The sequence below is a fragment of the Aythya marila genome (genome assembly GCF_965140915.1).
Source record: "Aythya marila genome assembly, chromosome: 6".
Classification (NCBI taxonomy): domain Eukaryota; kingdom Metazoa; phylum Chordata; class Aves; order Anseriformes; family Anatidae; genus Aythya; species Aythya marila.
This window is the reverse complement of record NC_139047.1, coordinates 24,177,322-24,204,711: the sequence shown is the minus strand read 5'-3', so window position 1 is coordinate 24,204,711 and position 27,390 is coordinate 24,177,322. Positions and strand designations below refer to the sequence as shown.

Genomic DNA, 27,390 nt, shown 5'->3' with positions numbered 1-27,390 from the left:
TCTTGAGGGATCTTGGATCCACTCCTTAAGCGTCAGCTGCTACCAGTGACAACATTTTCCTGCTCATTCCCCTGTTCTCATATACTTTTTCCTTTTTTTCCTAACTCTGGCATTCATCCAAGCATGGGGGGGGGGGGGGTGGATTAGGACTGAAAATAAAATAAAGTCACATTACATTCAAAAGGACAGGAATTTAGATTTCCTTGAAGATCTCTCTCAAATCTAAGACATGACTTTTCAAAAGTCCCAGTTTACACGCTGTCTTAGAAATATATTCTAGACTAATGTCACAATATTCCTTGAATTCTTTGTTAAGAACAAAACAGAGTGGCTGTAGTTCTGTTATTCCAAAATCATAATTTGTCATCTCAAGTAAAAACCACTAAGATGCTTCAGTAAACAATCCAAACATACCTTTTTGTGTTTCAGAAGTCAGTTGATGTGCTCATATAAAATACATTTTCTGCAATATTCAGGATAGATAGGATAGAAAATCCTACTGCTCAGTAAGCTAATAATTAGATAATAGGATAGTAAAAAGCAGATGACTGCACCAAAGTGACAACAGTATATAAAAAGAGGCAAAAGCCATCTAGGTACCAGCAAATACAGGCAAAACTACCTCCCATTAGGTAATCAGATGACCTGACAAGCTCAAATAAATCCCAGACAAGACAGAGCTAAAACAGACAAGCTCCATCAAAACAAGTTCCTCCTGCACAGAGAACTGTATTTTCAGAATTATAGTGTAACACTCATTGCTTGTTACCTAGGGAAGCATTTTTGATTTGTTTTGGCAGATAAGTAGGATTTTTCACTGTATTGTCACTCATATCTTTATAGAAAAATCTTTCTTTCAGTACTACCTACTTGGAATTTAAAAAAAAAAAAGTATTCAGTGTAACTTCCTTCAATGCACTAAGAGCTACTTCAAAGCAAAAGGTATACTGTTTTTGTCATAGGAGTTACTGGCCTTAAAACAAGCACACTACAATGTTCTTGTCATGCTCAGCTTTCCAGTACGTTTCTCCAAAATCCAAAAGGTACAGAAGGCACCCTCAATGAATTACACTGCCAGTGGAGCTGTCCGTACATGCATAAGTAATCCATCAAAACAAGAATTGTGTCAGGAAGCCTTCCTGGCTTGGAGAACAACAGAAGGCGTAGTCAAAGCCCAGCTGAAGTGCTTGTGACAATGTCTGTTCAGACAGACTAGGAATTCTGTGATTCTAGCTGTACGGAAAGCTAGCCTAAAGCACCATTTAGGATATTTCTGGCATTACCCCTTTAGTAATGGACTATCACAACATATTACAGGTGTAATTATAAAATTCAACATGCATTTTCTTCAAAAACTTTTGTCTGCACAGATTCAAGCTGACAGTAACAAAGCACTGATGCAAGCTCCAGAGAGAGATAACCCGAGTTCTATTTCTTTTAATGCCAGTCAAAAACATAATGTTTGTTTCATTTTCAAACAGGAATTACTCAGTTCTACAAGGCAGACAGAAAGTTCAAACGCAACCATATTCCCTTTAAAAGAGGACTTCCAAGAAAAAGATGTGCTGCAGTGAGGAACACAACACTAAATGAGTTTACTGCTTTTAAAAATGCATGTGCTTTCGTGATCTTTAAATTCAGGAGTATTGGACTTTTATATTCTAGGCAGGTATTTTACGGCTACCGTGCGGAGTTGCGGAGTTTTAAGAACATGCATCCTTAGGCTCACAATATATAGCAGTAAATTAAGAGATGTAGGACATAATCATTTCCATGGAAGTTGGATAGATAGAGATGGCTTTTTAGATCAGGAAAATAAATAAAGAAATAAAAACAAGGAAATTATAACCAAAACCTGCCATTGTTTGCTGAGATCCAAGAAAGTTCAGAACAAGGCTGACAGAGACAGCTTCATAGGCTTTCAGCAGAATGAGCTGTCCAAAATTTTAAACCATGAACCAGGACTCCAGACAGATGAAGATAAATAGATAAATAGATTTCATCTATTTTGGGAGATGCTGTAAGAGGTCTTTATTTTACCCAGGGATGCTGTACAAACAGGTGAAAGAAGGAAAGCTAATAAACCGATAACATAACAACAGAGTTCCAGAAATGCTGGGTGGAAGGGATCTCTAGACATCCCTAAGCCAACATCCCACTTGAAGCTGAACCAACACCAGACCAGATCAGCTACAGCTTTTTCTAGTCAAGCCTTGAATACCTCCACAAACAGAGATGCCAGAAAAATTTCTGGGTCACTGATTACAATACAACACTACCCTCCTAGTGAGAAAGGCTTGCCTCGGGCTCAGTGTTAACCACCCAAGCTTCAACATGTGGTCACTGCTCTTTGTTTTTCCATCTGATACCACTGAGAAAAGCTTGTCTGTTTATTTGTAACTCCCCTTCAAGTAGTGGTAAGCTGCTATTTGATTGCCCCTTAGCCTCTTCTTCATCATATTAAAGAAGCCCAGCTTCTTCATTCTCTCCTTATAAGCATGCAGTTGTGGAGGTCCCATCCTTGGAAGTATCCAAGGCCAGGCTGGATGGGGCTTTGGTCAACCTGGTCTTATGGGAGGTGTCACTGCCCATGGCAGGGGGTTGGAACAGGGTGGTCTTTGAAGTCCCTTCTAACCCAAACCATTCTCAGATTCTGTGCATGCCAGACCTTTAACCACCTTCCCCTCAACCATCTCCACTTTCTTGACAGATTGCTGAGATGTGGTCCAAAAGCTGGGTGTGGCATTCCAGGGTACTCACCCCCAAGCCAAGCTGAGGGGAGCAAACAACTCTGTTCAGGAACTTTGCACTCTTTGTCAAACACCACATGATTTACTTTGGCTCAACCATCAAGTTTCTCAAGGACCTTGTAGAACAAAACTCCATCACAGAGTGGGTCAATACGGACTGTCTCCCAGTTTAGAGGCTTATTTTGTCACAGCATCTGCTCTGCAGATAACAATGCTGAACAATGTAGGGAACAATATTTCCCACAGTTTCCATTTCTGATTCTGTAACCACCCTCCAGATGAAGAGACGTACATTATGTATTAATAATTTTTTTCTAAGGCAATTCTGTGCCGTACAGAGTTAAAACAGCTCAGTAATAATATTACATATTAAATATTTGAAAATCTCTCACCTCAGTAGGAGACACTTCACAGTGAAATCTCTTTGAATGGGAAGAGAGACTGAGGAGTAAATGTTCAGTTTCCCATTCATTTTACATTCAAATTTATATTAAATAAAATACTTTGGTATAAGATAGTATGGTATAAAACAACACTTCTCATTAAAAGCTGAATTTAGTTAGAAGTGTGACATTTTGCTTCCATGCTTTTAGAAGAGGAATAACCTTTTCTCTGGTGCCTGTAAGTTCCACTCCACTGTTGAAATCAGAAATTTTGATGTATTTGATGTAAGCTTTTTTCTGCTAAGGTAAGGGTAGGAAGTGGAAAAGAGGAAGAATTTAATTCATATTCTCTGTTCTTTTGCTGGCCAGAAAGGTTATGACTGAGAGAAAAATAAAACAAGAAATATGTAAAAGCAGCTCTCATTACAAAGTATAAACAGAATATTCTGCAGGAACACCTGTTTTAAAATGAACTCTCTCCCAAGTTCATTGTCATCATTGCAGTTAGTTAGATACCCATATTTATGCTTTTACAGGACATTTGTACTAGCCTGTTTCCTTAACAAAAACAAACACAAAGTTTAACCAGAATAGTATGTTTAAACTTCATATATTCATGCCAAGACACTGCATTTTCACAATTATTTTTCTTCTCTCTGCTTCTGAGCACCTTGGGATATGTCCTTATAAAAAAGTTATTGAATCAATATACAGAAAATTAATATCTTGCAATATGCATTCAAAACAGTTTAAAGGTGAAGTTTTGAGCCAACTGGTCAATTTTGGGAAAAAAAAAATCCATTCACCTCACTGAAGCTGAAATCCTTCCCTAGGTAATGCTCCCTAACACTAAAGGTCAATGGATTCAATGAGTAAATAGTGTTACCACTTTGAATTACTCGTGTTTTAGATGAAAACAGGCTGATGATCAAATCCAGATTGGTGCAACTCCAGTGACTTCGTATGGTTTCAAACACCGGTAAGAATAGTCACAGTAATGATGAGCACCAGATGATCCATGCAAAATAAGGTCTAAGTAAGATTTGTCTAAACCTGGCCATTCTCATAAAAATCAGCATTTTCATACTGCCCCAGTTTCCTATGCACTGAAGTCAAGCTTCCAAAGAAGCAGATACAGTTTTTCCACCCAAACTTTATTCATCAATTTCTCTTCTTAATTGGCTGCATTATTCAGCCTATACTGAAAAGCTAAAGCAAGTCCAAGAATTGCTACAGATTTATTTGAATAAAGAATGTTTTTAAGAAAGTGTATCATAATTTAGACAGACATGACTGGTATGCTTTCAACCTTAAAATATGCACAATACAGCTACAAGTTAAGACTTTGTACTTATTTTCAGAGTACACTTAGCTAAGAAAAATCTGCAAAATGGCAATTTGAAGAAGAAAAGGGGAAGGAAGAACTCCAACACCAAAATATTTGTAACAGGAAACAGCTTTTTTTCTACCCAGAGCTTGACCCTGCTTTTCAAAGAGAAAAGCAAGAGTTATGAAAAAAGGTGGTTCTTGGTGAATTTCCGAATGGATATAAAATGATTAGAAAAGTGAGAAACATGAAAGAGTAAATCTGCTGGGCTCCACTCACACCGAGACCACTTTTGAGTAAATGGTTGGACTCCATCTTCTTGTCAAAGGAGAGTAAATACAGACATAAAGGAACATGCATATTTTAATCTCACTTGGTGTAAAGTCTCGTTTGCTTCAGTATAGACAAGTGTGTGTGGAGGAGGTGTTTTTTTTTGTGTGTGTTTTTTTTTGTTGTTGTTGTTTTTGTTTTTGTTTTGCTTTTGTTTTTGTTTTTGTTTTTAAACAACAGTAAAATGCAGTTCTTAATACCTCCAACAATCAAAGTAAAGATGAGTGGAGAGGGTATGTAAAATGTAGAAAGCTGGAGCCAGAAGGAAGCAGTAGTCTGTCAAGTCATTTATTTGTCTAAACTCTTGGTTTTTTTTTCCCAACTTTTTTTTTTTTTTTTTCCCTCCCCCCCCCCCCCCCCCCCATATCCATCTAGAGGGGGAAAAACATTAAACAAACTATGGCTGGAATCCCCACTGGAAGGCTGGTATCTTCTATAGAGCTCAGCTGCAATGGTATTCATGTTCCTTAAGCCTCTGTTTGAACAATGTCACTATGGAAACAGGGCTGTGATGCCCTGCACCTTTATCAGGACTTCTCTATTTAAATTCTTTTCTTGAGTTTTTAACAAAGCCATTCACTGAACCTCAACTAATCCAAGATTCTGTTAGGGGTCTTGGGTTTTGTGGTTTAGTTCGGTTTGGTTTTTGTTTTCCACTACCCCATTGCTTGCAAAAGGTTCTCTCCTCCACTAATGCTGCCTGACAAGTTTTGTTTGTTTCATCTCTTCAGTTCCTAGCTCAAATTATTATGGCTGTATTTATTGCCAGACTCTATAATTTTTACCCCCCAGCCCCTCCCAATGACATAGTTTTCAATGAAAATTCCACTCATTCAACAGCAACTTTTTCATTTTGCTTTTAGCTGCTAGGAATCTGCCTGCATCTACATCAGATGTGCCTGAAAGTTCTCTCTGGAGAATTCTTAGGTTAGAGGTATAAAGGGTTACATCTCTGTAATACGAAGTTTATCATTTCCAGATGCACATGGAATCCCAAATCCTGTGTTTACAAATTCCAAATATTAGAATACTTTTGGAGAACAGAGAACAGAAAGGGAGCTGTGAAGCTTCAGGGCCAATTTACATAAGTGAAAAAGGGCAAATATGGGTTTACCCTCACTGCACCCAGATCTATCACAGAATCACAGAATTTCTAGGTTGGAAGAGACCTCAAGATCATCGAGTCCAACCTCTGACCTAACACTAACAGTCCCCACTAAACCATATCCCTAAACTCTATATCTAAACGTCTTTTAAAGACCTCCAGGGATGGTGACTCCACCACTTCTCTGGGCAGCCTGTTCCAATGTCTAGCAACCCTTTCGGTAAAGAAGTTCTTCCTAATGTCTAACCTAAAACTCCCCTGGCGCAACTTTAGCCCATTCCCCCTCGTCCTGTCACCAGGCACGTGGGAGAACAGACCAACCCCCACCTCGCTACAGCCTCCTTTAAGGTACCTGTAGAGAGCCATAAGGTCGCCCCTGAGCCTCCTTTTCTCCAGGCTGAACAAGCCCAGCTCCCTCAGCCGCTCCTTGTAGGACTTGTTCTCCAGACCCCTCACCAGCTTTGTTGCCCTTCTCTGGACTCACTCGAGCACCTCGATGTCCTTCTTGTAGCAAGGGGCTTCATTAGCTCACTACTTTTGATCTTCTGATTTGGCTGAAGAGAAGGTAACACAGCAGCCCAAGCCATGCTGTGGCTATCAGAGATCCCAAGAAGAGCTGGTATAAATACCAAGGCAATTGTCATCAACTATCCAAACAAGCTTCACAGTGAACTAATCAAAACCTCTATATGACTTCCACTGAGACAAAGCAACTGGAAATATATTGATGTTTTAAGAACAGGTAAACTGTAAAGAAAGCATAAAATTCAAGTACTCCCTCTTTTTTTCTTTTAATTACATTATTTCTGGACCTCCATTAGGCAAGCCTATGGAGGCAGGAGCAGCACAATTCACAAGCAATATTCACCAGGTTTCAGTTACTGTTTCACACAGAAATCAGAGGGGCTCTTTGGAATCTCACAGCAAGCCATTTCATTTCTTTCACACTGTCACTACTGCAAATGGAAATTTCCTTTACTCTTCTCATAATATAGCACATAGTAACTTCTGTGAGGTGTAAAACATGACAGACAGTGATAATAACTTCTAAAGCATATTCTTCCTGATCCTTAATTTATTTTAGCTTGCTGAGGAACAAGTTTGAGGTATGACCAAGAGGAGGACCTGCATACCTAAACAACCCTTATACATGCTTCAAGTTCTTCAATCCAAAAAAGAAATCAAATTCATATCATTTTCCACACATTTAACCATGGGACAGCAGCCTCCTTTCCCATTTCCACACTGATCGGGAATTTGCATTTCTAGTTCAGCCCATATCCAGGAGAACCATGGCAGAGCAGGTAAGCTCCTTGATCCCAAATACAGCATAAATCACTGCAGAGTCATTACACAAGCAGCATGGTTCATAGAGAACACGTTTTTCAGAGAGCTCCTCAGATAATGATATGCTAAATTCCATTGATGTTCAAGAGAACATAGGTAGTTCTGAAAAGTGCTGCTACACAAAGAAAGAAAGGTAGAGGCCAAACAATATACATACATTTAAGCTTCATCTCTAGTACACTAATGGCTCTTCTTATTATTTATTTTTAGGAACTACCAGATCTGGCACAAAATAAAATGTTTTGTTTTCTCTCTCTCCCCCCTCCCCCCCATTCTCAAATTAATAATTCCTCATAAATCTTCTCTGGCAGCTACTGCTCCACATCATAGTATCTTGCCCTTGTACAGACTAAACACACTGCTGATTTCAAGGGACCTGGGATATAAAATGAATCCATAGCATGCTAATTTATTTTCTTGCCACCAAACCACTTCCAAGAACCCTATGCATAAGGCCATAAATGCCTTCAACCTCCTCTTGCTCAGATGGCAAAGGACCATAGCAAGAGTTCAACTGTGCCTTTGGAGAGGAACAGTCCTACACCTACATCTGCAGTTTTGCAATCTAACCGGTTACCTTCCATGTATAAGTTGCCTACTGGTTCATTCTGTGTCTCACTCATATTAGTTTCTTACACAGCTGGGTTTTAGCCCCATTTTTTTCATACATAGCATACTTTTAATAGCTACAAGACCAAAAAACAAAACAAAACAAAAACAACTCTGAGTAACAAGAGATTACCAGAGATGTCTCTGAGATAGCCAAAGACAAAAAAAATCGTAGGTAAAAATTAAACAGGGAACATATTTAGTTTTAAAATCAGAGTAATGTTCACAAGTATGGTAAAGAAGTAACTTCCAACTAAAGAAAAAAAAAACTTAATTGTGCTTAAAGATCAGAGTGTGAAAGAGGTATGACACAGCTATTTAAAATGTAGGATAGGCCCTCCTGGACCACTGGGTCTCATTCCCTGCGAGGATAGTACCAGAGCTGGATACTTCTGTGTACCTCGTTATCCTTTCATTATGTTGTGCTCTTCCCTCTGAAATTACTAAAAGTTGTGCTTACGTATCTGAGGGCAGATCTGGGCAATTTGCCTCTAGCCTCGTACCACTGAATACACTTCCCTTCCTTCCTCCCTGCCCACAACTTTAACAATTAAACTAGGAACATAAATATCTATTTCAGATTTCCTTGGTTTAGGCGGATTAAGCCAAGATGCTCCCCTCCCCTCCCTAAACATCTATAGCAATGAATCCCTTTTGGAGTAATTTCTCCTGCTATGGAAGGCACTAGCCAATGACATTGATATGTATTTGCTCTAGTTTATATTACAAAATGGAATTAATATGGAGAGAAAGACATTGGTTGCTTCTGTACTCTTCAGGCTGCTGGGGTCCCCAGAAAACAACTGAAGTGGTGAAATGAAGTTGGAAGACTGATTTTCCTCAAGAGCTTTCTCACAGAAAGCTTTAGTGATTCTTCCACTAGAGATTTCTCACCAGACAGTTGCCATTAATTACTGCATGGGAGCATTTGGCCAGATGCACCCAAGACACAAATCACGCATTAGGGATTTAGTTGGTTTAGAACCATAGCAGAATGAGTTGGCTTTCTCCTATTGCGTCTGTTATGCATTATTTCAAATTTCTATGGCATTTTTACTGGCCTGGTTGCAGATGGAAGCAGGTAGGACTTAGTAGTGAAGCTAATGAGGACACAAACCGAATTTAAGTGAAGTAGGTAACTGGAGCATTTCCAAAACCATCAGCCTCTCCCTGCTACATTACATACTACCAACCTAGAGGCCACAGCAAGTTTAAACCCACTGTTAAACCTGTACATAAGTGGAAGGCTCTGCTTCATGGGCTAGAAGAAAATTAATATGATGATTAAGAGAAAAAAACAGAGTTAAAGCCTTGTTGGCACAAGTAGTAGTAGAACCAGCTGCCAGTTGTCTTGGAATGAGGAGGCACATTGCAATAAGAACCACATTTTCTGTCAGAAATCTCGGCCTCAGAGAACATTACTAGCAAGTTCTCTCTAACTTCATGGATTTATAGCATGGTCTGGCTCAGAACCACTGCAATTTCAGAGCTTCCTTGCAACAAAAACTGTTATTAAAGTTTGAAACTCCAGCCAAAGCTTTTTGTCCTGTAACAGTTTATCATCTCTCTCTCTTCCAGTGGTAAAAGAGCAACAGTGCAATGGTCTCTCTAGGTTATATGTTAAAATATGTGCAATAACATTTCAGAACTACAGAATCCGCCTTCCAAAAAACCCACTTTCTGTGCAAGTTGCAGGGAGTCCACTGGGTCCTGAGGTCAGCAAAATATATCATCTCATTCCATCTTCATCTCTTCTCTCATCAAAAGAGATCAACCGATGAGAGAGAAATAAAAATATTGTGCCCAAACATGATCAGAGGTAGGAACATATATTTATGTGTTTGTGGCATGGAACAGTAATGCAATGATGGTGGAAGGAAAATAATCTAAGGAATTTTCCGTCTCATTCCGTACAAGTTATGATGCATTAAACATATGTGCACTACTGTTTGCACAGAATACAACTCATCCAGATATACTTGAACTAGTTTTAAAATGAGTTAGTGATGGTGAAACAACATAGCCCACAAATAGAGACTTCCCACTGAGTCCTGCTCCTCTCCCTTCACAGAGGGGTAGCATTTTTCTAGGATTAAAAGAACTCAGACCTGAAGGAGTAACTGAGTTGTGACATTCTCAGTCTCCCAATCTCATTCTGCCCAATCAGTCTTCACTTTATATATTGATAAATGGAATAAATCCCCTTGTAAGGAAAAGGAGATTAGAAGCTAATCTTTGCTCTAACAATAAAAATAAGAAGCTGCTTCACAAACCATTTCAGCTTTGTAGGTTAAATGGAACCAGCTGTACATGCAGCCATCATGCAAACAAAACAACATCGTCACTAAAAAGAAGCAATTTCTTGGCAGCACAAAAAAGTGGATAGGACACTGCAGTGGTGTCACAAAGTTTTAGGGTGCAAGGCCAGAAGATACAGTTCAGTCATTTATTTTGACCCACTGGATACTGTAAGCAATTCAATTTAACCCTCTCACATCTATACTGAAACTGATATTTTCTACCTGCATGATGCACAAAATATAGAAAGATAATTCCTGAACAGTGGTGCCCAAACAATTTCTGACAGCTGTGGCTGCTGCATTGACTGAACTCAAGTCTCTGAATTAAGTCCTATGAAATCCAGTATTTGCCCAGGAAATATGTCTGGGATTATCCCATAGATTCCACACGCACAAGATACACATAGCTTCAAAATACAACTCCCTGCTGACTGGAGGAAGAGCAGGTATTACAGGGTTTTAAGTCTCTGGTAGCAATATAGATATCACATCCTTTTACTGTATTACTCTATAGACTCCAATAAATCTACAGAATTCAGTTTACCACAAGGCTACTGTTTCTCAGAGAAATGGACCCAATGACTGGTATTTATTTGCTGAGACAAGCTCTATAAAAAAAGAAAAAAATCCATACTATTCCCCTTCACGACCACAAAGATGACAACTTGCTGCCAATCTGCCTGCCAGGAAACCAGCTGGAAGCAATATCACTACCACAATCTATAGGCATCAATCCAATGCATTAATCAGGTCAGAGTTCAATAACTGCCAGCATCTTGAAGAACTGGAAAGGATAAAGCTGTGGTAATAAGGCACAGTCAAGATCAATCCCCAGGGTCTGTTTAGTTGTTCTTCCCCTCCTTTGTTTTCTTCCTATTTTTCCTTTAGAAAACATCCAGCATTAGTGTTTTTCTTCCAGTGTTTGGGTTAAAATTCACCAATTCAGACAACTTCGAAGTGCAAGCAAGGCCTCCCAGTTTATTTGACGCACATACATGTAATGGAAAACATCTACTGCCTTGCTGAAAGAAAAAGTCCTCTCACACATAAGCCAGAAAAAGGCACAGACTTCTGCTTTAACAGTGGAGTTACCCAGATAATCCCTTAAAAGGGCATTGAAATAGTCTAGAGAGAATTGAATGGGCCATGACAATAATCCAGAGATTAGAAAAAATATGTACTTATATAAATGTTTACTATAAGCAACAAAAACAACAACAAAAAAAGTACAAATGTCATTTTAAAATGCTTACAAGGTTTTTTACCACAGAAGACAGAAATGCTTTCTGAGGCAAAAGACTAGCTGTCTCAGGTTTGAAAGTTATCTTGGAGAAAGTCATATCAAAATCCAGGTGCTGGAAACTGAAGCTTCAGAAATCTAAATTTCAGAGTGAATTTCTTCTAAAGCATGAGGAAAGGTTACAAATCAGAGAGAAAAAAAAAAAAAAAAGAAAAAAAAAAGGTGTTGCATATGATTGCCTATGATTTTGGTCCCCTTTCATTCTCTTTTGAATAAAAAAAAAAAAAAAAGCTGTTTTTGTGGATGATATGTTTAAACAACAGAAGTTAACAAGCATGTTACAAGACTAATGAAAAGACATTGGCTTCTGAAAAGCAAGGAGTAAGAGCAGAAAGACTTCAAATACATCTAGATTAAAGAAACACAGAAATCACAAAGATGCAATTTTTATCAGTTCAGTAAAGTTCTCCAATTTACAAAAAAAAAAAAAAAAAAATCATCTCACTGGAAGTAAGCTGTTCATTATCTTGCACAAAGCTCTTTGGGGGCAGTGACAAAGTCTTCCTCAGTGTTTGCACAAAAGCTGGCATAACACAGCTCAAAGTTAATCGTTGTACTACGTAACTGCATAATGCAAAAGGGAGCAGTCAGCCCTTGTTCTGAAATGAAGTTAACCAGAACTGTTCATAATAACTGCATCATGTCCCGACAGTGAACCTAAATTCTGGTTTTGTTTTCACAAGCTGAGATTCAATATTTGTCAAACAGTTCACCAAAGCTTTTTATTTTTCTCATAAGCTCATTTTTTAGTTTCCAGAAGTCTTTCTGCCTCCTGTAAAACTGGAAACTTCGCAGAGCAGTTTTTCAATAAAGCACATTAAAGATCTCTCATCTAAGGGTGGAGAAGAGTGAATAACTTTGTTATATGGAAGGGGCAAGAAACAGGGAATAAATGTAATAATTTTAAAGGGCGATTTTAAAATCTTATTTATTTTTCAGGGTATAAATTGGGAATGGTAGCTCATAATACCTTCATGCTTAGTTTGTAAGCATCTAAAATCTTCTTGGTCTGCAAATGGGGTGGAATAAATATGGATAATTAGAAATCAGAGTTTACCTCTGAAAATTATTTTTACATCAAATCTCTTAATGTGGGTGAAATTATTTTTTTTATTAAGTACATATTTTTGAGCTAATTAATCTAGCTGAGCCAACAGAGTCACAATTTATTTTTTTTTCTCAATATTGCAATCCTAGGGAAAAATCTTAGAGACTCACAGAGAGCTAGGAACAAAAATCAACCCAAAAATATATTCCACACTACAACAAGAATTCTCCAATGAGTCACAAAAATTTGGCATATGAAGCATATATTTTAAAGGTAAGAAATTAAAATATTGATGAAAGTCGAACACCCAAGTGTGTACACTTGCATTTAAAAATGATACCTCTGCTCCTCCCACCCCCTCAGTATATCAAGGTAAACCTAGACTAAGCCTATTATAGGTAATGCAAGCATACCACTCACAGATTTTATCCACTGAACTACTAAATTGATTTTAGCTAGAGTAAAACAATTTTGCATTCAGATATGTGCTCAGAAGAATAACATTGCTTACCTTTTTTCAGGCTTTAGAGAAGTCCTTTCAAGCTCCTTCCCTTCTGATCCTTGTCTGTAAAGTGTTTTGAAATCTAGTGATGAAAGCAATAAGAACTATGTATTTGACCATAGCATTTGAAAAACATTCTAATAGAAATCCTACAAATAATTCACGTTAAAGAAGGCATTTTAGTTAGAAAAATATAAATGATTATGTTGTTGAAATTATCAATACCTAAATATCAGACTAGTAAAGTGTGTCTAGCTTAGCCACATAAATACACAAGTGAAATAAAAAATGATATCTAGATAACAAGGAAAATCCTTCTGAAGCCTAGCACTGAGAATAAATCCATAGCCTAATAGGTCCACAGAGGCCAATGATCACAAAAGTTCCTGACAGCCACTGAAATTTCATTTGATGAGAAATCATTCATGAGAACAGATTCATCAGACACAACTGCAAGTACTCTGCATCATGAAGTCCAGTTCCTCTTTATGACAGGCAGCTGTTTCACTTAACATCATTTCCCTTGCACATATTACAATGAAATGATGAGATACAGGTTTTCACCACAGATGTTATTCCAGTCAGCTTTGATGAAGAAATTGCTCTGGACAATTTCACTTTTTTTTTTTTTTTTTTCTTCAGTAACTTTTAAAATATACAACTCTTCTTCATTTTTTAGTTGCTGGTGTGATGGGGAACTCCTGCAACTCATCAGCAAAGTCATCTATACACATCACTGCCCCAGGCTCACACAGAGACAACATGTACGTTTCCAACAGCTCTCTGCTCCAGACAGACATGTAGTAGGCTTGAATCCAAGGTCTTCAACAGGAAAGCACAAACATATAGCTGGATCTGAAGAAAGACTGGTCCAGTACTCATAGGTTAAGTAAAGACTCAAAAAAAAGCTCTGCAGATTTAGGTGAGACTATTTATAGAATGTAAGGTGATTGCAAAAGCAGGGGACAGGACATGGTCCAGGAAAATGCATACAGTGCAGAGAACACAGCACTAGACTATTCACCTATCTAGGTGTTATTGGTTAATATTAGCTTTGACTAGCTAAGCAATATTAATTAACAATAATTTGTTTGCATATCTCCTATCAGTGCTGGAATGTGCTTCTAAGAAGAGCAGCACGTGCTTTATGGAAGAAGGACAATGTTCTGGTAACTGCACAGAAATTAATATAAACACACTTCAGCTCTTGTAAACGTGCCTACTGAGACCTCTCAAATAACCTCAGAAAATCCTCCTTCAGTTTTTTTCTGTGTCTGAAAAGTTGAAAGAGCAAGGCTCTTTCTGTATGTCTTAAGAGCAGGGGGGTTAAATTTTATGAAAGCCTGGGCTAGAATGTGTACAAATACAAAGATTTGCACATCACTGCATATACCATGTATATGCAAAATGGAATATATGTAGTTCCGTTAGTTCCCCAAATAACTTTGTGCCTCTCAATTTTAATTGTTTGTTTCCACATTATTACAGTACTAATAGCTGCCATATATCATCAACACATAAGGATTACAGAAATAATTATTCTTTGTCCATTTAGGGAAGGAAGGAATGATACAGTATTGGTCATCATTCTAGATTCATATACAGTTTTCCAGTGCAAAAGATGCTTCTAGGTGTATGGAACAGTCCAAACAAGAGAAAGCTATAAAGGCTACCTGCTAGACAACATACGCACAAAAAAAAAGTGATGCAGAACAGTTATTTTCCAAATCCCACAATGCTGGAATGAGGCTGTACTTACTGAATATTACAGTATACCCATCTATCTAAATAGAGAATATTTGTTAACACAGCAGGTTACAAGCTTCTGTAACTTGCTTTCATGGGAGGCAGTAAAGGCAAAGGATGTCCGTAGGTTCAAAAATGGATTAAACAAACTTCTGAACAACAGGTCCATAAATATACAGTTAAAGGACTAAATGGGTATGTATCCTAACGTTAACACAAGAACGGTGGGAAGTGGAAAGGCAGGGAGAGAAGTGGATCTCAAACAGTAGCTGTTCAAGAATCTAAGAATACTATACCTCTTTAAGTAGCTGTTTAAGAATACCATCTTTGAAGACCATAATTTATTTTTATCTTATAATGACATTTAATCAGCAAAGCTGTATTTCCTGTCTTGTAAGTGAAATATAAGGACAGACAGAAAAAATACCTCACAAGAAGTGCTATTATACTGAGTTTGTCTTCAAGACAATAGAGCTTTTGTTTTGAGGTTCAATTTATTTCCTCATTATTTTTAACTCCTACAGTTGTAAAAGAAAATATTTTTTTTTGATTCTTTGGGGAAAAAATATCTGTATGCTACACAGATCAAATATTAGACAAAGATCTCTCTTGTGTCTTGTGTCTTGACATAATCTATCTCAAAATTTTGTAGTTGTAATAAAACCAGCTAGAAAGGAATGAGCACTGGGAAGTTTTATAGAGAATTCCATTCATCACAGAACACATAATGGGCATGAAGAGACAAGAAACACCATTGGCATTTTTATCCTTTTTAATTTTGTGAGAAGTAAGCTACGTTACTACAGTTTCTTACACCGATATCAATAACCATGCATCTCTAATATAATGTATGGTACATCCCATACATTCAGGATCCTTCACAGTGCCCATACACTGATGAATGACCACACCAAGCTCAAAGCAGGTTACCTTAATTGTCAAGTAAACTATAGAACTAGAGAAAAACAAATCCAAGAGGTGTTGTTTTGAGAAACAACAGTGTCCCTAAAGGGTACATTCTAATGCCAAGTACTAAATATACTTACACATTCATGTTTACTTTTTGCCACCTCAGACAAAACAAAAGGGATAAAGTGGTAACAAGATTGCAGTTAAAGGATATTACATCAAATCTAAGGTCAAGATCACATGTGGAGAAAGGTCCAAATTATTTTACCTGGAAAACTATTTGAACATCCCTGGCTTTCTGTTCTGGCTGTCAAGATGCCATGCAAGTCATTAATCTGTGCAAACTCACTTTCTGGATGTCAGTGTGACCCAGTCAGGAGCTGAGCCTCCACTTCTGTTCGGGCTAACCAGGACAGCTGATTTGGTCTCCATCCTTCAAAGTCCCCATGCTTGGAAATGCCTTGGAGAATGAGAGTAACTTCTGAGTTTTATAGCAGATAAGAGCTAAATAGATTGAATGCAACCTAAATGGTTTACAAGTCACCTGAGATGAACTAGATATTAGCACAAGCTAAGGTAAAATGAAGGAGTAATATCTCAACTGACTAAACTGAGAAGCATTTGAAGCTTCTGAGGCATTTATCAGTGAGGAGCCCAGTACAAATGCCATGTTCAGGTTGACTAGAACTCATGTCTTGAGCAAAACTCCCCACCAGCTGAAATAAAATTTTGGTCCAACAAATTGGGGCTGAGGCAAAATGGAGTGACTGCTTCTGAGCTTGCTCAGGCACTGGCCAGCCACGTCTGCAGCGCAAGACAAGACCCTGCCACCTCACACGACCCTCAGCTTGAGGGGATCGCCTCACTGGATACTCACTGCCATCCCTCAGTCCCCTCTTTATTCACCTCTCTCACACACAAAACTGTAATGGGCAGGTTTGTGTGCCAGGGTGGAGGCTGTGAGCTGCTCCAAACTGTTTCCAGATGGTTCTGGCGGGCTCTGGCACTGGGGCGGCCCAGTGAGAAAAAGCCACCAGAGCCCAGCCGTGGCACCAAAATGTCCGTCAGCATGAGTGTGGTTGAGCAACGGTCATCCAGAGAGGGTGTGCAGTCTCCAGCTTTGGAGATGCTCAATACTGTATTGATTGGCAAAAAATAGTAAATAAAATTCAAAATTCCCTGACTCAAGCTTTTTTTTTTTTTTTTTTTTTTTTTTTTTCTTTTTTCCCAGCAACACAGAGTTGTCTTGCCACAAACTCTCCAGCAAAAGTACAATGTGCTGTTCAGGCACCTCCCTGACCAGGGAATAGCACAGCACACACCCTGTGCCCCCCCCAGGAATGCTGGCTTTTGGACTTCAAAAACCAGCAGCCATCTTCCATTCAAATGTGTTCACTCCACTCATGAGCATGGACATTTTCACAGCAACATGAAAAATTTCTGTACTGAGGAGGAACAGGGAAAAGAGTAGGAAGAAGAAAGGGAAATGAAGAAGAAACAAAGCATCTTTCACCACTCCCTTGTCTGTGAGAAAGATGCATCTAGGCATGCACAGACACATAAGACAGGATCTCTTCCTAAAAAAACTGCTTGATGCATGTTCATATATTTGCTTGCCTCTTACTGATAGGAGTTCAGTCAGCAGCAACTACCTCCAGCTGGTTTCAAGTTACAGCCCAGGGAAGCAGTGCCATAAAATTCCTCACAGCCACCCAAACCATTACTCTTCTATTTTCTGCCATTTGGGGTCATCACACCCCCTCTGGAAAGCTTAGAGGTATGATACCACCGCAGGCATCTTCAGAGAGAGCCTGACAATGGTGTATTATGAGGCTTGTTGTAACATCCTTTCAATATCCTTAAGGTCCAGTGATTTAGAGAAGAGAGCCTTTTGTGTCTCCTGTCAGTTCCAGGAAGCTCCTGTCACTGGCATGGAGACTGCATAAGGAAAAGAGCTGCTAAATAGACCAGTTAAAAGAATATAGGCCCAGTTTAACCCCCATGTTACTGAAAACCATGAATGCTGCAGCTCAGTTGAGGTCAGAGGAATGGCACTGCTCTGAAGCTGGGGGTGAGATGCCCATAAACCAGCTGTTACATTTCAAAGCCAGGGCTCCCTGTGCGATGGTCTCACAGGCTCTGCAGGAGATACATCCCCTGAGGCCACCACAGCCAGAAAGGGGGCATTTAAAGGAGGACCACGTGTACACAAATGGATCCCACTGATATAACCCACAACAAAGACCAAACTTACACTGCATAAAATAGAAATAAAGGGTTTCTCACCTCCAGAGCTGGGCTGGACTTGAACTAGTGATGTGGAGGCCTAGCAACACATTCAGACAGGAAGCATTTACATAATATATTTCTCTTCTTCCACCAAAGGAGAGGGAAACTTATGGCCATAAAAAAGATTGAGAGTAAATAACCCGAGTAAAGAAGGCTTTATTTATTTATTTATTTCAATTTTCTCTTTCATGTATATTTTAAACACAGTCTGCTGATTGCTTTTGTTCTGTAACTCTCCTTTTGACACAAACGAGTATAAGACCATACCAACAGTAGTTCCCTGACTTTGACTTTGCAAGTGTTTCTTACTGAACACATCCTCACATTTGTTCTCAGAATCACAGAATCTCCTGAGTTGGAAGGGACTCACAAAGACCATTGAGTCCAACTTCTTTCAGATGCAGGCTGTTAATCCTTGTTCAGGCAACATGGTCAGGTTTTTTTTATTTTAATTTTTAAATATTACATTGATTCCAAATACATGACATAAAATAAAAGAACACCCAATACTTCAGTATTAACAAACAGTTTACATCATTATAAGGAGTTTATGGAATTATATATTTAATTCATTAAGAGTCGATCAACTTCCTAAGAGTTAACGGTGCAGAAAACACCTGAATAACTACAGACTTTTTAGAGGGAGATATTGAATTTGTCATCCTGTTACTTGTACTGCACATTTACTCAGTAAATGATATTTTAACTGTTACTCAGTAGATATCAAAAGCCTCATGTCCATGTCACAGTTTGTTTATTTATCAGTTAATGCTTTGCACCACGAGTATTCATCAGTTCATAGCACTTCAGAGAAAAGCACCACCATGAAATAAAATGCAACGACATCCTGATCAGAACTAGAGAGCTGGTAGCTGCAGCTCTTGTTACCAAAGCTGTCTTCAAAATATAACTCTACTAAGCCTTAGAAGCAGACAGGAAATTTGCAATACTGCCAGGCAGATAAGAACAGCTAATTCCCCAAATGGGGATCCTTTCATTATTTGGGACATTTCAGAAAGTGCCTAGGCCAGACCAAGTACCAACCTGTGTCTCTCTCTAGCCACTCAAATCCTGACCCTCTTTGTGAGAACATTGGCAACTCACTTGGTCCTTGGTCTCCCCATCACTGACTTGTCCCTTATTATTTTGCTGAGGTTAACAGTAAGGATAGTAATTTTCGTTACTTGACTGTCTTTCCCACCAAAAGCTGGATTGCACTGTTCTAGAGAGTACATAAAGCCTCTTGGGATGAAACTACAGGTCTGGTGGTCAGATTGTCCTCGACTACACAGTCCCTGTATTATTTTGGACACACCTTTCTGTCTGTTCAGATATCATCCTGCTGCTCTGCAAATGTCCCAAAACACAAGAGAGCTGTAGAATACCAGAAAAAGCAGTAAAAGGATAATCCAGAGTGGTGATCCTAACCTGTTGTGCAGCAATCAAAAATACATTGCACTGGGTGTACAATAACAGCACTCACCATCACACGCTTCCCTCAGCCTGAAGGCTGCAGCTTTAGACCACCTGTGGGCTCTCAACAACTTGTGATATTTCACGAGAAAAGAAGATAAAAGATGCATAGTACTGGCAACTACAGCATATCTTCTTTCTCCCACAGGTTATATGTTCAACGTTCAAACAGAATATATGGTCTGTTTTAATCCTTTCTGGATGAAGCAAATTACTGAAAACGTCCCTCAGGATTCTGAATCCTGCAGCATATCAGCTGCATCACATAGGCCCTAAAATGCCTTTGGTGTTAAGAATGCTGTGCATACAAACAGCACTTCAGCCTAAAGAATAAATGTGCCATAAACTGGAAGTGTTTTTGGCAAGTGAGTAAATTTAATCCAATTACAGCAGAGGTGATGAGGTCAAGCTGACTCTTAGTGAAGAATCACCAACAAGACTGTCCTCAAAACACAAGACACAGCAGCTTGCTGGACTGCTTGAGAGAGCTGACACACTGTAGTGAAGTTCAGCAATGCTCAGACTCGTTATAACAAAGATAAGTGCCAAGAAAGTGCTTTGTGCCAGCAAGCAGAAGAGGAAAGGGATTCAGCAAGAACACACTTTGTAAAGCACACTGTAATCCTAAGCACTTAATTGCCTTTGGCAAGAGCTGCATCCCGTTGCTCTCTCAGAAGTCGTTTTATCTGCAACTTGATGCTCACAGCTACAGCAGTGAATGGAGTGGGGGAGGAGGAGAAACTGGGGAAACAGTGAGAGAACTATAGCTATGAGTCCTTGCTAAGCTACCAAAGCAAAAACATATAAAATACCATTGTGTGCAATACCTGATCTACACATCCAATCAATCTGGAGAGCTCCCTTAGAAGCAAAGAGTGACTTGCATCCAGGCTCCTAAATCACCTACAGAAGAAGGGAAATATGTTGTGCAGTTACACACCTGTATTTATATTTAGTATTTATGTAGGAGTGGCCTCGTTTCCAGACATTCTAAAAGAGCCTATTTAGGTGGTTGGAAACTCAAAGTTATCGTCAAAATTTCTGTTTCTTTTCCCTGCCTCTGCTTATAATGCAGCATTCACAAATATTTTACAATATGTTAATGCCAACTCATTGTTCCCACATAGATGTAAGACTCAAAGGTAAATAATGCACCAAGCCTCTTTAATTAAATAAGGAGTTTGGGGGAGGAGTTTCTGCAGACCCTTTTAAATTTTAAAGCCTGCCAGCAGGATGAACAAAAGGTAGATTAGGCTCACATGATAAATCCCAGTAAACCTGAAAAGCCTTTGTTAATAAGTCACTAAAGGAAATTTTTTTTCTTAGAATTTCTGCTCACCAGAAGCGAGAGTTAAGATTATTCTAGTGTGTTTAGTCTCCAGCAGCATTAAATGGGTATATGCCTCATGGAGCTCTAATCTCCTCATTTGTATAGAGCTCAATTCTCCTTTCATTCTTACTAAAGAAGAACCAGTTATTTCTAGCTTTTATATAGGGAGCAGCTGCTGCAACTCAGGAGGCAAAAAACATTTATGAAATCAGTCAAGTCTCCCAGGAAAATTAAAGTGACTATCTAATCAGCTTTCTGTTTCCAGCTCTTTAATAGCAGCAGCAGCAGCAACAGAGATACAAGTGCATTTTCATTTCATTTTGGTATTTCTTTCATGTAGCAGGTTGCAAATGATCCTTTCAAGTTTCCATTCATAAGTTAGTGTTCAGTAGCTTGTTCACAGAGCCAAATGGCATGTTAGCCTGGCAATTAGTACACTCTCCTGTTTGTAGAGAAGCTTAATGAAGACATTATTAGAGACAGACCTTGCTGTAGCACTTGCAACAGACCCCTTACAATTGCTCAGGAAAGATACAGATTTTAGCAAAAGGTATACTGTAATGACAGACAAATTAGATAACATTAAATTTGGCAGAGGGCTAGCCATAAAAAAAAAAAAAAAAAAAAAAAAAAAAAAAAAAAAAAAAGTCTGGAGTCTGTCCTACCTGGATCCATCTGGTTTCATTAATAAATCCTGTTCAGCACCACAAAGCACTATAATCATCTCTCTTCTCTGTCATGCAATGCTAAAGTCCAAATAGCACATGTAATCCTAATGTACATCACGGACTGATTTCCATCAGTGAAGGGGATTAAGGCAGCTGTGCAAGGCTTGCTAAGATCCTGTCTGGGACTCTGGATGCCACTGTGGTCATTTGGGTTCAGAAAAATATCATAGGCAAATAAATAAACAAACAAACAAACAATATCTGCTGCAACAGGCGTAGCTACACCTTGCAAGAACAATCAGAGAAAGGACATCCTACTTTCCACAGGGAGGCTAGAAATGAATAATTTAGTGACAAAGACAGAAGAGGATATTAACCAGCCATGGAAAATAAATAAATAAAAATAAAAAAGAACACCACCATTATCTTTGTTACAAACCTCTTAACTCAAGCCTGTGGAATATAGTTTGTGAAAACTATTGAGTACAGCTCTGAACAGGGTAAAAGCAAACATCTTCAACATGTTTTAGTATGAATTTGACAATTTTTTAAAAAGGAGATGAGTCTGCAAAATCAGGATTAAATGGTTCAGGATCGCTTTCAGACCATGCTCAGCTCTGAACCCAAAGTGGAGAGTCCAGCCACCACAGGCTGTGGCTCCCAGTTCTCCAGAGGTCCTACCAGAAACTTCACCCATCTGCCTGCATGGTTGTCACAAAGAGAGCTTCTGAGCACACTTTCCAGATTTAGACATCCACAACTTTAAGGCGTAGCACTTGAAGCAGCTCTGAACTGTATTTACATCTGCATTTTGTTTTAGGAGAGCTCTGAAAGTAATTTGTAACTGTTGGTTTGTAGTCTAATACAGTGTTTTTTGGCCTGCATAAGGATATTGGTATGGATTTTGATTGACTATAAAAACAGGATCATCGCCCAGAGGAAGTCCTTATGGTCTTAAAGGAGGAGGAGGCAGAATAGATTAACAGACCAAAAACCAGTGAAAAATCATGCATCTATACAATTTAACTTAAGCAAATGACGATGCATGATCACTGCTTATTCCAAACTTAATAAATTTACATTCAACGTTATACAAGCAAATCAACAGAACTTCAGTGATTTATTTCCTTCATCCTCCTTTATACCACGTTGCAAGGCAACTGAAGTTATGGAGAGATGCTTGCAACAGCAGAGTATCAGATTTCTAACTTCCTTTGCAGCAGACCTTTTAAGATTTCCCTACAAGACCAATAAAAATTGGGTCAGTGATATTAACTAGTGTGAGCCTCCCACATTTATAGAAAATCCTAGCTGTGATACATGTTAAACCAGGCATGTTCTTCTCTTCATGTCTCCCTAAAGAGGTTAAATACCATTAACATATCACACGTCAGCATGGTACGTGGCTGCTCCTCTGGTGGTTAAAATACTCCTCCTACAGCTAACAAAGTCACTCCGATGACTTCTGGCGTTAGCACACTTGTCCTGCCGGGCTGGAATGCAAAGTGCTAAGGACGAGCACAGCATAGATGTATTACGGAGACGTGTTACAATGAGCACCATATACCAAAACTACAGCTCAGATAGCTGCTAGCCTGTGTCACTACACAAGAATTGCATCATGAAGAACCAGAGAATGCTGTGGATATACGCTAGATGAAAATTACCAGTTCTTGCCATCTGACAGCTATTAGTAAATATACAATTCTGGTTTAAAAACAGAAGACTCCTAAAGTGTGCAGTTAGAGCCTAGTTCGAGGAAGATCTCAGCAAATGTGAAGTTTCACAGGAAGACGCAAGCCATATTTGGAAAATAATAATGCAAGTCATTAGGCAAAAATAAAGATGTGTGAAGGAAGTAGGGGGAGGGAGATAGTCCATCAGTTTGGGATTTAAAATGTGAGAGGAATGACTCCTTCTCTAATAGTGTCACTGACAGAAATGGTATTTCCTGCACTCCAGTAAGAGAGGGCATCATCTGGAGCGTGTGTGGGGTGTCTTAGTAGGGAACACACCTTCTGCACATCATGCAACTCCTGGCTCACTCTCCATAGGACTCAATACTTGGGAACATCTGAAGTAAGATGTCTGGAGCCAGGTATTTGCATTCATCCTTTCAGACATTCCATTTGTGGAGAGCATAATCTGGGCTTCAAAACACCTGATTCTGCTTCCCAAGTCTGGGAGAATTATCCCTATGGACTTGCTCTGCAGAAAACTGGGCTGGGGCTAAAAAGCATCTTTAAGCTGCAAAGGAAGAGACAGGTTCCCTGCCTTTTTGTCCCCAATCTCCAGCCCCTGCTATGCCATCCCCTTCTAGCCTGAGTGCAGGGTGTGGTGCCAGGCCAGTATCCAGATATGCACGTACAGGAAAGGGAGTTAATTGGCAAAGCATTTATTTTATTTTTGTGGCAAAGCAGTCCCCAAAAGCACATTGCTCCACTGTGTGAAGGCAGCATGCAGAGAAGTGATTCCACCTCCTCCTCTCTCCCAAGTTAATGATACAAAGCTTTCATCTCATTCCCTCACCCTCACACATTGCACTTTAGTGGTGTCACCGGGTTTTATCCTTTCCTGAGACAGTAAGAGAGTTGTGTGACATGGTGCAAAGTACTGTGAGAGGAGCAGAAATTTTAAAAAATTGAAAAGAAAAAGGGGGGAAAACAGATAGAAAACCCAACACGTTTTGTCTGAAGCAGGAGACCTAGATGCGCGGTGCAGGAACACTTCAGCATGCCTCCACATATGCACCCTGATATTTGAAAGGCTCCTCAGTCCAAGCAGAGCCCGATAGCCGACCCTCGCAGCCCCGCCTGCAAACGCTTCTCCTGCCCGAGCCCCTGCTACCTGCCGCCGGGGAACGACAGACCTGCGCCAAACCCCGCACAAAAGATGCCCAGTACTTACAGCCCGGCTCGCTCCCTCTCTGCTCAGCGTGCCCCGGGGAGGTGAACCCTAGGTGAGCGCTTCTCCCAGCGGCAGCCCCCCGGGAGAGCCAGGGGGGTGGGCGGCAGCCGCACCGAGCCCCCACCCGCCGGGGTCCCGCGGCTCCGCCGCTCCCAGCCCGGCATCTGCCTGCCCGCTCCCCCCGGAGGGGCAGGTCTGCCTCCTCCTCCCCGCCTACCTCCGACACCCCCGGGCTTGCTTTCACCCGGCGATGCCCGGCGTCCCCCCGCCCCCGGGCTTCCCCTCCGCGGCTCGGCACCGGGAACCGCCACCCGGTCCCTCCCCGGAGCCCCGCTCGCCCGCAGTTCCCCCGTTGTCCCCCCCCACATCCCGGGGGGAAGCGGTGCCCGGAGGCGATAGAGGCTGCGGTCGGCGAGGCTCCCGGCAGCTCCGCATCGGGGCCGGGGACGGGCAGGGAGCGGTGGGGAAGGGGTGCTGAGGGGTGCCTAGGGGTGCTGTGGGGTGCTGAGGGGTGCTGAAGAGGGCGCAGGGATGTGTTTGGCTGTGCAAGGTGCGCGCTGGGGTGCAGGCAGGGCGTTTGTGGGTTTGGGGCATCCAGAGCTATTTTGTGGTGCCCGTGGAATAGGTACAGGATGCATATCCAGGGGGCGAATGGCACACACAGAGGGTGCATGGGAAGGGCTGTATGGGATGTGGAGGGGATGCCTGAGGGATTTACAGGGGTGTGTGGATGTGCATGGGGTGTGCAAATGCCGGCTATGGGGTGCCCTCCCAGGCACGCAGGGGGCTTTGCCTCCCTGCCTCACCCCCAGGACCTGGTGCACCAGCTTGGGGTGTCTGGACCTGGGGCAGGGGGATTGGTTTGATAAACAGCTCACTGCTAATTGTATCAAGTGCTAAATTAGTGCCAATTAAGAACCGATGTGAGATGGGGACAAAATGAAACCTTCTCCACACCGAGACCTTACTGCTGCTCCCTAAGGTGGAATGAGAGACCCTGAAAAGGAAGGACAAGGAAAGCCAGGTAAGTGGCAAACTTAAACCACTTCATATCTCAGTACTTTTAAAGGTTTTTACTCATTTTAAAAAACACTTGACTTCTCGCCTGGAAAGAATTTATAGTGAGATAATACAAACACGTGGGGATAGATGCACCAAAAGCCCAGGTTCTAGGGATAAAGCCTCACCTTTCCATCATGCATTCTTCTGTGCTGCCATCAACATGCTGCTAGGTATCCCGAAAGTGGTTCCTAGCTGCTACGGAAAAGGGAAGGCACAAGCTGCAGAGGACTGGGCTCTGAAACGCCTCTAGGGGCCATGGAGCAAACCACAGGCTCTAATCTCCCCCCTCTCTCCCCCCATTTCTTTTTCTGCTAAACGGCGACCAACTCAGAAAAATGTGGACAAGATAAGGAAGTCACAGCAAAGCTGCAATTTGCTGCATTAGTGATAGGAGTCGTACATTGACAGAGACCTCAGTGTTTTTCGTTTTGATCCTGAGGTGAATTTTTTCAGCCACCGACAGAGGATGTACATGTTCTGCAACCTGAGTAGGTGACAGGACAAAATGCTGCTTTTTCCTGGTACATCATCTGTCTTACTGAGTGCAACCTCTGCCAAGGGTAAAAACATCTACCGGTATGAGTCTATGAAGAGTCGTAGCCATCTCTTTAGATTCTTCCAAGTGCAGTAGAAACTGAGTGAATGAGGAGGAATTGCTAGGAGGAAATTGCATGCTGGCAATGATGCTTTTCTTACCCTTTAATCCCTTAAATTGACTATCTGCTGAAAAGATGAGATGCTTTCACTGTTTTAAAGGTTCCAGGGGCTTTTTTTTTTTTTTTTTTTCTTTCCCTCTTTTTCAAACTTGAATGACTGAGAAATGTTTTAAAGAAAAGTGTCTTTATTTCCTGAGGTTCTAAATACCTCAGTTGTCACTGGCTCTGTTGAACCTTCCTCATCAGATTTATACCTTGGTAAAATCACAAGGAGGTTTCAAAGAAATTTTAAGAATATCTGTAAAGCCAGGCTTTTACGTCTAGGCTGCTTTTCCCTCTTCAGTGCACACTGGTGACATATCTCAGACTGTTTTCCTTTAGAGAAAAGCAAATGCACATAAATCCCTGATCCCTGCTGAAGTGTGTAACTGTCTATACTTGATCCTCCTCCCCTGTTGCAAATGGCAATGCACGTGCATGTCATGGGCATGTCAGCTGTTTTATAAAGAGGTGCATCTTACGCAATTGTTTTCTTTCTGTAGACAAATGATTATTTGCCATTAAAATTAGGAAAGAACACATACCCCTAACATAAAGAACACATACCACCTTGTAGAGCCTCCTGTGAACTTGCTTTGACCTTTTCTATGTCATAGCTGACCAAAGTCTGTGCTGGCAACATGTTTTGATAAAGTTTTCTTCTCAATATTCTAAAGCATGAGCTCTGAGAAGATGCTGCTCTGTATCATACTCATGTTTTTCTCTGCTGATTTCTAGTCTAGGCTTTGTGAAACTCCCTTCCTCTAAATGTACGCATGTCTTACCAGTTGGGAACCGCTGCTCTAGACAATCTTGTAATAGCATCACTGTCTCTGCTTTCAATTTAAAATGATTGCTCAGGCCTTAAACACTCACAAAGAACAAGGCCCACTGTTGCCAGTGAACCCACATCTGCCTTCAGCTGGGAGGGAGGAGTAGGAGACACTTGAATCGGGATGAAAGCCACTGAGCTCCATAAGGAGAGCAGACGGTGCCCCTGCTGGGTTTCAAGGGATTGACTCATTCTCAGCAGAACTCACTCACATATTTCTCTCTCTCACACTCTTTTTTCCCCTCCTGTTATTTTGTTTGCACAAGTCAAATGAAGAAGTAAAAAAAAGAAAAAAAAACTGGGGGATGTCCCATCCTACTAGAAACCAGGATGAGGTAACGCTTCACATCCAGTCATGGTATCTCCCCAGCATCCTTGCTAGGGCCATTTAACTTCAGGCTGGGCCTTCATTTTGAGGGTCCTCCAGGAGGTACAGGAGCAGCAAGTGAATAGAACCACTTCTGTAGATGCTGATCCT

General features: G+C 40.5%; 1 protein-coding gene across 4 annotated transcripts in view; it reads right to left on the bottom strand.

Annotated features, from left to right (window-relative positions):
- MYLK (myosin light chain kinase) overlaps positions 1–24,466 on the bottom strand; it is a 201,917-nt gene extending 177,451 nt beyond the window's left edge. For 3 of the 4 annotated variants that reach the window (XR_014317732.1, XM_082763000.1, XM_082763001.1), the window contains exons 1-2: positions 24,324–24,462; positions 13,011–13,083 (exon numbers count right to left, since the gene is read on the bottom strand). The gene's annotated coding sequence lies outside the window, so the exon portion shown is untranslated. Of the gene's footprint in view, positions 1–13,010; positions 13,084–24,323 lie in introns of all 4 variants that reach the window. The other variant, XM_082763002.1, reaches the window with a different exon arrangement.
- Positions 24,467–27,390: the final 2,924 nt, after the last annotated feature.